We start from the raw sequence: 10,990 nt of genomic DNA on the forward strand, positions 1-10,990 counted from the left end.
TTGTCATCTGCGTGTGTGGCTACTAAGGATAGCTGGCTGTGTTGTTTCGTGGCTAGTTGGTGTTCATGGATGCGGACTGTTAGCTGTCTTCCTGTTTGTCCTATGTAGTGTTTTGTGCAGTCTTTGCATGGGACTTTGTAGAGATTCAATCAATAAGCACATCGCCCTGGACCCAATATACCGGTCAGTTGGAACTGATAACCGGAAGTGGCAGGTACAAATCACTATAAATGCCAGATGAAGCATCACAGAAGCGCTTCATTGGAGGCTCCCAAGCACTGAGGATGTCACCTAGACAGGGGACGAAACATCTGCAACACAAATTCCCAGCTCGGCGAACAGAACCACAACAACGAGCACCCAAGCTACAAATCTCCTCCCAAACTTTGAACACCTACAGGTGAGAGATGCTAGAGGGCATAGGTTTAGGGTGAGAGGGGAAAGATATAAAAGAGCCCTAAGGGGTAACTTTTTCGTCCAGAGGTTGGTCCGTGAATGGAATGAGCTGCCAGAGGAAGTGGTGGAGGCTGGTACAATTGCAACATTTAAGAGGCCTTTGGATGGGTATATGAATAGGAAGGGTTTGGAGGGATATGGGCTGGGTACTGGCAGGTGGGACTAGGTTGGCTTGGGATATCTGATCGGCCTGGACGGGTTGGACCGAAGGGTCTGTTTACGTGCTGTACATATCTATGACTCTGTTTATTTTTGATTTAATCTGATGCCATTCTTAATTTTGTGGTTATCCATAGAACAAACGGCGCCAAACAAGCCCTTTGGTCCTCTGTTGTGCTGACCTGTGAACTATTCTCAGCTCGTCCCCCTACACTATCTCATCATCATCCATGTGCTTATCCAAGGATTGTTTAAATCTCCTTAATGCGACTGAGTTAACTACTCAGGCAGGTTCTTTACTTTGGCAGGTCGGGCATTCCACACCCTTACCACTCTATCACCCCTCAATTTGTAGTTATGCCCCCTCCTACAAGCTGACATCATCATCCTAGGAAAAGACTTTCACTGTCCACCCTATCTAATCCTCTGATCATCTTGTACGTCTTTATCAAATCCTCTCTTAGCTGCCTTCTTTCCAATGAGAACAGACCCAAGTGGCTTAGCCTTTCCTCAAGGCCTTCCCTCCAGACCAGGCACCATCCTGCTAAATCTCCTCTGCACCTTTTCCAATGCTTCCACATCATTCCTGAAATACGGCGAATAGAACTGTACACAATATTCCAAGTGCAGTCGCACTAGCGTTTTGTGTAGTTGCAGCATGATATTGCGGCTCCAGAACTCAATCCCTCTACCAATGAAACCTAACACATCGTGTGCCTTCTTAACAGCACTATCAATCTGGTTGGCAACTTTCAAGGATCTATGCACATGGACTCCAGGATCCCTCTGCACATCCCCACTACCAAGAATCTTTCATTGACCCAGTACTCTGCCTCCTTGTTATTCTTCCCAAAGTGAATCACCTCACATTTAGTTGTAATGAATTCCATTTGCCACCTCTCAGCTCAATTCTGCAGTTTATCAAGTCCCCCTGCAACCTGTGACATTCTTCCAAACTGTCCACTACTCCACTGACTTTAGTATCATCTGCAAATTTACTAATCCATCCACCTGTGCCTGCATCGAAGTCATTTATAATAAATTCCTCCAGGTGTCGTGTTGCCATGGTCTGGTGATGAAGGAGGCCAAGGACCTGCATGTCCTTGGCGGAGGGGGAGTTAATGTTTCAGTCACGGGGCGGTTGGGTTGGTTGGTGCGGGTGTCCCAGAGGTGTTCTCTGAAATATTCAGCAAGTAGGCGGCCTGTCTCCTCAATGTAGAGGAGGCCACATTGGGTGCAGGGGATACAGTAAATGATGTGTATGGAGGTGCAGGTGAATTTATGATGGATGTGGAAGGATCCCTTGGAGAGAAGTGAGGGGGCAGGTGTGGGCGCAAGTTTTGCATTTCTTCCGGTTGCAGGGGAAGGTGCCGGAAGTGAGGTTGGGTTGGTGGGGGGGGTGTGGGCCTGACGAGGGAGTCACGGAGGGAGTGGTCTTTCTGGAACGCTGATAGGGGAGGGGAGGGGAGGGAAATATATCCTTGGTGGTGGGGTCTGTTTGGAGGTGGCGGAAATGACGAAGGGATCCTTCCATATCGTCACAAATTGACCTGCACTTCCACACACACCATTTACTGCATCCGCTGCACCTTATGTGGCCTCCTCTACATTGGGGAGACAGGCTGCCTACTTGCGGAACGTTTCAGAGAACACCTCTGGGACACCCAGACCAACCAACCCAACTTCCCCGTGGCTGAACACTTTAACTCCCCCCCCCCCCCCCCCCCCCCCCCACTCCGCTAAGGACATGCAGGTCCATGGCCTCCTTCATCGCCAGACCATGGCAACACGCACCTGGAGGAAGAGTGCCTAAACCATCCGCCTAGGAACCCTCCAACCACAAGGGATGAATGCAGATTTCTCCAGGGTCCTCATTTCCCCATCCCCCACCTTATCTCAGTCCCAACCCTCGGACTCAGCATCGGCTTCTTGACCTGCAATCTTCTTCCCGACCTCTCCACCCCCACCCCCTCTCCAGCCTATCACCCTCACCTTAACCTCCTTCCACCTATCGCATTCCCAATGCCCCTCCTCCAAGTCCCTCCTCCTTACCTTTTATCTTAGCTTGCTTGGCATACCTTCCTCATTCCTGAAGAAGGGCATATGCCCGAAATGTCGATTCTCCTGCTCTTTGGATGCTGCCTGACCTGCTGTGCTTTTCCAGCAACACATTTTTCAGCTCTGATCTCCAGCATCTGCAGTCCTCACTTTCTCCTCATTTATCAAAATGTCAAACAGCAGTGGTCCCAAAACACTTTGCCGTGGCGCACCTCTAGTAACCGGACTCCAGGCTGAATATTTTCCATCAACCACCACTGGCTGCTTTCTTTCAGAAAGCCAGTTTCTAATCCAAACTGCTAAATCACCCTCAATCCCATGCCTCTGCATTTTTTCAAACAGCCTACCATGTGGAACCTTATCAAAGGCTTTACTGAAGTCCATGTATACCATGTCAATTGCCCTACCCTCATCTACATGCTTGGTCACCTTCTCAAAAAACTCAATGAGGTTTGTGAGACATGACCTGCCCTTGATGAAACCATGTTGACTATCTGAAATCAAGTTGTTGCTTGCTAGATGGTTATAAATCTTATCTCTTATAATCCTTTCCTACAACAGAAGTAAGGCTCACTGGTCTATAATTACCTTTTTGAACAAGGGCACAATATTTGCAATCCTGCAGTCCATTAAACCTGTAGACAATGATGACTCAAATATCAAAGCCAAAGGCTCTGCTATTTCTTCTCTAGCTTCCCAGAGAATCCTTGGATAAATCCCATCTGGCCCAGAGGACTTGTCTACTTTCACTCCTTCTAGAATTCATAACACGTCTTCGTAACTAACCTCAATCCTTTCTACCTAATATCTTGTATCTCATTCTTCTCCTCTACAATAGTCTCCATTTCCTGAGTGAAAACCGATGAGAAATGATTGGCCCATCCCCTTCCTTGAATCCTCACTGGAATATGTCTTTGTTGCAAGCCAGCCTGCTATTGATGCTCAACCATTTCTGCTGCTGAACTCCTTTTCCAGTCCACACCAGCCAGCTATATCCTGAAATTTTTGTAATTACCCTTATTTAAATTGAATATAGTTGTTTCTGACCTAAGTTTCTTCTGCCTAAGCTGGATTCTGAATCCCCTCCCCTCCCTTTGCCTCACAGATGGCAATGAATGTCTATGAGATAATGGTTAGAATCTCTGAAAGATGGTCTTTGCCATTTGTGTGGTATGAATGTTACTTGCCACATTCGATTCCCAACCTGGATATTGTGCAGACCTTGCTGCTATTGAATATTGATAACTCCAGTATCTGAAGAGTCATGATTGATGCTGAACATTGTGCAATCATCAGGAAGCATTTCCACTTCTGAAATTGGAGGGAAGGTCTTTGATGAAGCAGCTGAAGATGGTTGAGCCTCGGGCGCCATCTTGAACTCTTGCTGCGATGAGCTAAGTTGACTAACCTCAAAAAAACCACAAACACCTTCCTTTGTGCCAGGAATGATTCCAATCCACAGGAGTTTGACCCCTGATTCCAGTTTTGCCCATGCTGTTTATGCAACAGTCCGTCAAATGTGGCCTTGATGTCAAGGAGAATTACTCTCACCTCATCTCTTGAGTTCAGCTCTTCATGTTTGAACCAATGTAATGGCAGGAACTGCATGCTCATGGTAAAACTCAAACTTGGGGACAGTGAGCAGGGTATTGCGAGGCAAATGCTGTTTGATAGCATTGTTGATGAAACTTTCCATCACTGTACTGAGTAGAATGTTGGAGTGGTAATTGGCAACATTGGAATATCCTGCTTTTTGTGGAGGATATGTCTGGGCAATATTCAACATTGCTGGGTAGATGATAATATTGAGTTCCTACTCCTGGTCACCATAAAGCCATTTTTCTGTAAATGTATCATAACTATTTATCTCTATTTATGCCTTCAGACCATCTTTTTTTTTGCCAATGCATACATTTAGGTAGGATGCACTTTGTATTCTTGATGTCATTCTGCATCTGAAGCATACTCAATACAGTATTTGGCTTTGTTTAAGTAAAAAATGAGGTCTGCAGATGCTGGAGATCACAGCTGAAAATGTGTTGCTGGTCAAAGCACAGCAGGCCAGGCAGCATCTCAGGAATAGGGAATTCGACGTTTCGAGCATAAGCCCTTCATTTTCCCCCTAGCAGCTTCCTCCTCCATTACCAACTTTACTTCCTTCCGATTTAGGTAGCAACTTGGGTTCCCATCCACTTGACAAGCTTGCTTAAACCAACTTTATGAGCAATAGCAAATCTCCTCACAAGGAAATCAGATCCAGTTCTTTAAAAAAAAAATGTAACCTGTCTAGCTTACAGAGAAGAAAGTTGAGGACTGCAGATGCTGGAGGTCAGAGTTGAAAAATGTGGTGCTGGAAAAGCGCAGCCGGTCAGGCGGCATCCAAGGAGCAGGAGAGTCGACATTTCGAGCATGAGGCCTTCATCAGGAATGGATGGGTTGGACCGAAGGGTCTGTTTCCATGCTGTACATCTCTATGACTCTATAGCCAACCAGTACAAAACAGCCCATTTGATTAAGACCACATCCATAAGCATCCATTCCCTCCACCACCTCAGTAACAATATTGTGTACTAATTACATGATGCGTTGCTGAAATTCACCAAAGGTCCTTAGCACTTCGCAAAACCATGACCACATCTCTCAAGAAGGGCAAGGGCAGCAGATACAAGGGAACACCACTTCTTGCAAGTTCACCGCCAAGCCGCTCACCACCCTCATTTGGAAATATATCACTGTTCCCTCCCTAAGGACATTATGGACGTTGTGCGCATGGACTGCAGCTCAAGAAGGCTGCTCACCACCAACACCTCAAGAGCAACCAGTGATAAGCAAGAAATGCTGGCCAGCCTGCAATGCCCATGTCCCATTAGTGGAGGGAAAAAAAGAAACAAGACTAGACCAGTTAATAACAAACCAACCCTGTCTGGAATCTGGGTATGCTTATTATGAATTACTTTGCAAACATTGCTGTGGTCGAGAATGTTTCTGTTTTCAGTAGCAAACTTGTTGTATTTGGTATTCATGGTCAGAAGATGTTGAATGGTTAACGTTAAGGTTTGTAAAGTGTTCCTTAGTGAAGTCCTATTAAATTAGTGTAAGTTGGGAAAGAAAACTGATTTCTTCTTGTTTTACTACTTTTTAAATGCACATGCTATTCTGTTCTGTAAGGGTGTATGTGAATGTATCTTAGTGTGCATGATGCTTGAGTGTCTAGGTTAAAAGGGAAGCATAGTTAATTTGAAATATTTAGAGTAATTATCTTTAACCCTGAGTTGGATTGGATTGCTCTTAGTTTTAAAAACCTTCTGCAAAGCGTTATGAAGATGTGAGTGTACTGCTATCAGAACTACCTGTCAGCAACAAGTTTTCTCAACAAGATACAATGTAGCATGTGGTCCAGCAGTTAGGGTAGCTGGTTGCCTGGAGACAAAAACAGATTCCAATTAGGCCAATCAGTTTAAATTATCCCCCGAAAAGTACAAAACTCTAATCAAGTTTGAATTTAGTATATTGACAAGCTTAAAAGCCTATGACATAATCTGATGCTTTCCTGGTATAAGACCAGAAAACCTGATTAGTTGGGAGAGAACTGCCACAAGACCAACAGATGTAGGTTGCTAGTCAGAACTCTGAGAGGTACCTGTTGAGTGAAGGAGTTTGCACAAAGAAAAACATCGACACCGACTTGGAGAACAAATCTGTACAGAGAAGATTCGACAGCTGGTTGGTTTTGAAATTTGAATTTTTCAGTAAATCTTAACCGGGAGGTTTTATCGGACTACTATTATAGAAGGGGAAGATAAAAGATAGGTTAGTGGAAGGAGTTGTAAATAGTTGTTAGTTAATTATTCTCTGTTATACTTTAAGAAATAAAGTTGTTACTTTTATTTTAACTAGTTCTTGGCTTCTCGAATTTTTACAGATTACTGCATGGGATTAATCTTTTCTGTGTTTCTGGTTTAAATTAAGCAGGAGGGTTTACCCCGTGTTGTAACAAAAGTTTATGGATTTGAGGACTTTCGTTCCTCCCAAAAGAAGACAGAATTTATTGTAATTTTGGATGTTGTTAAATGGACTTTGAAACAAATGTTTGAGGTAATCCAGATTCTAAAGAAAACATTTTCACTGTAGAATCCTGCAGTGGGGTTGCAGGCCATTGAGTCCACACCAACCCTCCAAAGAGCATCACACCTAGACCCATCCCTTGACCAATTTACCAAACCTGCACATCACAGGCAATTTAGCACAGCCGATCGACCTAACCTATGGGAGGAAACCGGAACACCTGGAGGAAACCCACGCAGACAAGGGGAGAACATGCGAACTCCACACAGTTGCCCGAGGCTGGACTGGAACTTGGGTCCTTGGTGCTTTGAGGCAGCAGTGCTAACCTTTGAGCCACTGTTCTGCCCCTTTTGGGGACACCTAACATATATATTTATTGATGGGAGGTCACATATAGCATGAAGAAACAATTAGGAATCTCATAGAGGCAGCAGGGCAATCAAAGGATTTTGTAGTATTTACAGTTCATTAGAAGACCAGTATCTCAGTTAAGCATGGAAGTGAGAGTGTATGCAGGTGTGGACAAAGCAGGAAACACCGGTCACTAGTACAATTATTTAACAGCTGATTTATTTACTTCAAAGGGAGATCCAGGTGGATCCCAGAAGTGAACTATATCAACATAGTTTGAACCCTGAGTATTGACGTGGATTGCTTCGAACTACTGGCCACAACCCTACATACGTACACCAGCTGGTTGGAAAGGAATAGACGACAATGCACTACAGCTATCCAGCCAATTGAATCTTCTACGAAATTCTCTATAGTATCATTTCTTTCTTTAAGTGCTCATAATTCACTTCTATTCCTCATTCACCCTTAGAGAACTGTAAACACGTGTTTTATTAACATGAGCAGGGAATTGATTTTGAAATTGCCCCAAAATACTTAACTGCACTTTACTAAAATCAGTCAGCCTCTGCCGTCTTGCATATCTGTTCTGTAAAATTTCTAAATTTTCTCAAAAAGCTAAAATTTCTCAATCAGGCATGAACATATTTCGATTGTTAAGTAATGTGCTGAACAATAACGTGCATATATGCAGCAGATCATTTCCAAATATATGTGTTATTGAGAGGTTAGAATAAGGGCGACCTAATGTAGAATCACATTTAGGAAATTCACAACAGAGATAGTATAGAATCACTTACAATTGAGTCAGTAGTCACACCACTGAAAATGTGTTGCTGGTTAAAGCACAGCAGGTTAGGCAGCATCCAAGGAATAGGAAATTCGATGTTTCGGGCATAAGCCACTTATCAGTAGTCACACCACACCAGATTATCGTTCAACAGGTTTATTTGAAATCACAGGCTTTCAGAGCGCTGCTCCTTTGTCAGGTGAAGTCAGGTGACTTCTGTGACCTCTGACCTTGTCCATCCCAGTCCAACATCAGCACCTCCACATCATGGCTACCTAAAACTGAAGTTGAGGATCTTTATTCAGGAGGAAGAGATGGAAAGATACTGACTGAATATTTTCCATTAGTCTTTCAGGAGAGTAAGACTAGGGTTACTCATGCAATAATTTGTGCTGGAGATAAAAATTCAAAAGAAAGTGAATTAAAAGTAAAGTGTGGAATACAATGGAAACACCACAAGATTCAAATAGTATGCATCCCAGCATGGCAAAGGAGTTTGCACTCAGATAAGTGAGACCTTAACAATTCAGTTGAAACCTTTGAAAATGGGAATCGTGCCAAAAGACTGTAGAGTGGCAAATGCTATTAAAGAGACAATAGAATCAACAAGGGATATCTTGGCTAATGCCTGCAAACAGTAATATTTCAAGCTGCAGCTTTCTATTGCTGTCTTTGCATGTCACAGCCCCCTACAGCACGGTATTTATGATATCCTTGCATCAGATGTCATGGTTTCATGCCTGTGCCAACCCAAGCCTTGAGAAGTCAGTTCTCCATATGAAATTACCATTTGAACATTCAGGGAATATTATAATTTGCCTGCACATTTTAATGGAAATTGCCTATGTACAGTAATTATACTGTGCTGCAATTACACCGATCTGCCACTGATGGCACTAGCATTTCATTATTGTGCCTCAGCTCCTCACTCTATATTAGCAGAAATTGACCATTTAGTTTTTCAAGCCTGTTGTGACATTCAGTAAGATTGTGGCTGATATGTTAGCTAATTTCTTAAACTACCCTTGCCTCCAAATTCCTTAATAACTGTAGTTAACAAATTTCCATTAATCTCAGGTTTAAAATTAACAATAGACATAGTGTCTATTGTGACACTGTGACATACACCTTTAAGAAGGCATATCTTAAATTGCTGTCAATCATTACCTACTCCAACAGGTTGAGATATATAGGTGTCATGACTTGTTAGGCTATCTGAAGCAGCAGTGAAAGTACAGAGATGTAATATACTTAGGTCCTACAGTACATTATCTGTTGATAATTTTTTTCTTCAAACCAAGAACACACACTATTGTTTGACCAACCTTTTCATGCGTTTATGTTTCAGCTTAGAAAAGACTGACAGACTCAATTGCCATTTGTGGGAGACGGTTCCAATTCTCTACCATCCTGTTTGTAGAGAAGCACTTCTTCATTTACTTGTGTGAGGTTTGGCTCTAATTCTTAACTATGCCCCCAACCTGCACTGCCAAATGAGTGTAGGTAATTTATTTCTATCTTATCTATCTACAGAGGAATTTGGCTGCAGATACTGACACTTCTGTTCTCTGCCAGAATGGAGATGATTGGGTAATTCCTCCATCAATCACTTCTGGAGACTGTACTGCCGACAAGTGACTACGACTGATTTTACACACATACTTTGGGTTATGTAACTGTCCTCCACCAGCTGCTGTTTTCGAGAAAAATTATCTGTACTTTCACAGGAAAAGTTGCTGAAGTTTTGAACATTCACGAGTTTTATTTGCTGCAATTTCTTGATACACTTTTGAAAAAAAGTCTGCTGAATAAATAAACTTTATTACAAAATGCACATTTACTGTAGAGGCTGGTGTAAATATTGTATTCTCTCCAACTTGTTGACTGATGGCCATGACAATAGAGATTCCAGAAAAAAAACTACATTATTTCTTTGACTTTGCCAAATTGTTATTTTTAAAAATGTAATTGTAATAAATTAAAAAATCAAACAATTAAAATTAATAACTCAATAATTAATATCAACGATAATTAGTTCAACACGAACAAGAACAACTGTGTATTTGGCATGCTGTATTATTCCGGCTACTCCTGCATGTTTTCATGTTTCTCATCTGCTCCCCCCTAATTCTACTTCACCTTGATTAATCGTGGCAGCATGATTTCAAGTCGAAACCATAGACCAAATCAATCCATTATAAATTAGTATATCAATACTTTCCATTCAGTCATTTTAAAAAATTTTGCAAAGTTACAGCACAGAAAGAAGCTGTTCATGCCATCACATCTGTGCCTGCTGAATAGCCTAGCAGCCCACCCTAAGTCCGTTTACTGTAACCTGATTTGAAGCCTTGCTGGTCACATGGCTTCAGGTGCAGATCCAGGTTCCTTTTAAATGAGTTGAGGGTATCTGCCTCAACAGCAATGAATTCCAGGCACTTGCCAATCCCTAGGTGAAAAAGTTTTTCATCAAGTCTGCTCTAATCCTTCTAGCAATCACCTTAAATCTGTGTACTCCTTGTTGATTGACTTCTCCACTAGGAGAAACACTTTTTTCAAGCCGCTCAGTATTTTAAGCATTTTGATTGAGTCACCCCCTCAGCAGTCTCTGTTCTGGATTAGATTCCCTACAGCGTGGAAACAGGTCCTTCAGCCCAACAAGTCCACACCGACCCTCCAAAGAGTAACCTACCCCAATCCATTTCCCTCTGACTGATGCACCTAACGCAACGGGCAATTTAGCCTGGCCAATTCACCTGCCCTGCACATCTTTAGACTGTGGGAGGAAACCCCTGCAGACAAGGGGAAAATGTGCAAACTCCACACAGACAGTCACCAAGGCTGGTATTGAACCAGGGACCCTGGTGCTGTGAGACTGCAGTGCTGACCACTGAGTCACCATGGTGTTCTCGAGCATTAAACTATCCAATCTCTCCACATAATGTAATTTTGAAGCACTGATAACATTCTTCTCAATCTCCTCTGTACTTTCACAAGATCAATGATGTCCTCCTGCACTCACTTTTCTGTAGTTATAATTTTAGTTGAATTTACCATCTGAATTGTTCTGAACAAAAACACGCTAGAATCACAGCAGGCCAGACTTCATCC

This window comes from Hemiscyllium ocellatum, chromosome 4 (assembly GCF_020745735.1).
Source record: "Hemiscyllium ocellatum isolate sHemOce1 chromosome 4, sHemOce1.pat.X.cur, whole genome shotgun sequence".
Classification (NCBI taxonomy): Eukaryota; Metazoa; Chordata; class Chondrichthyes; order Orectolobiformes; family Hemiscylliidae; genus Hemiscyllium; species Hemiscyllium ocellatum.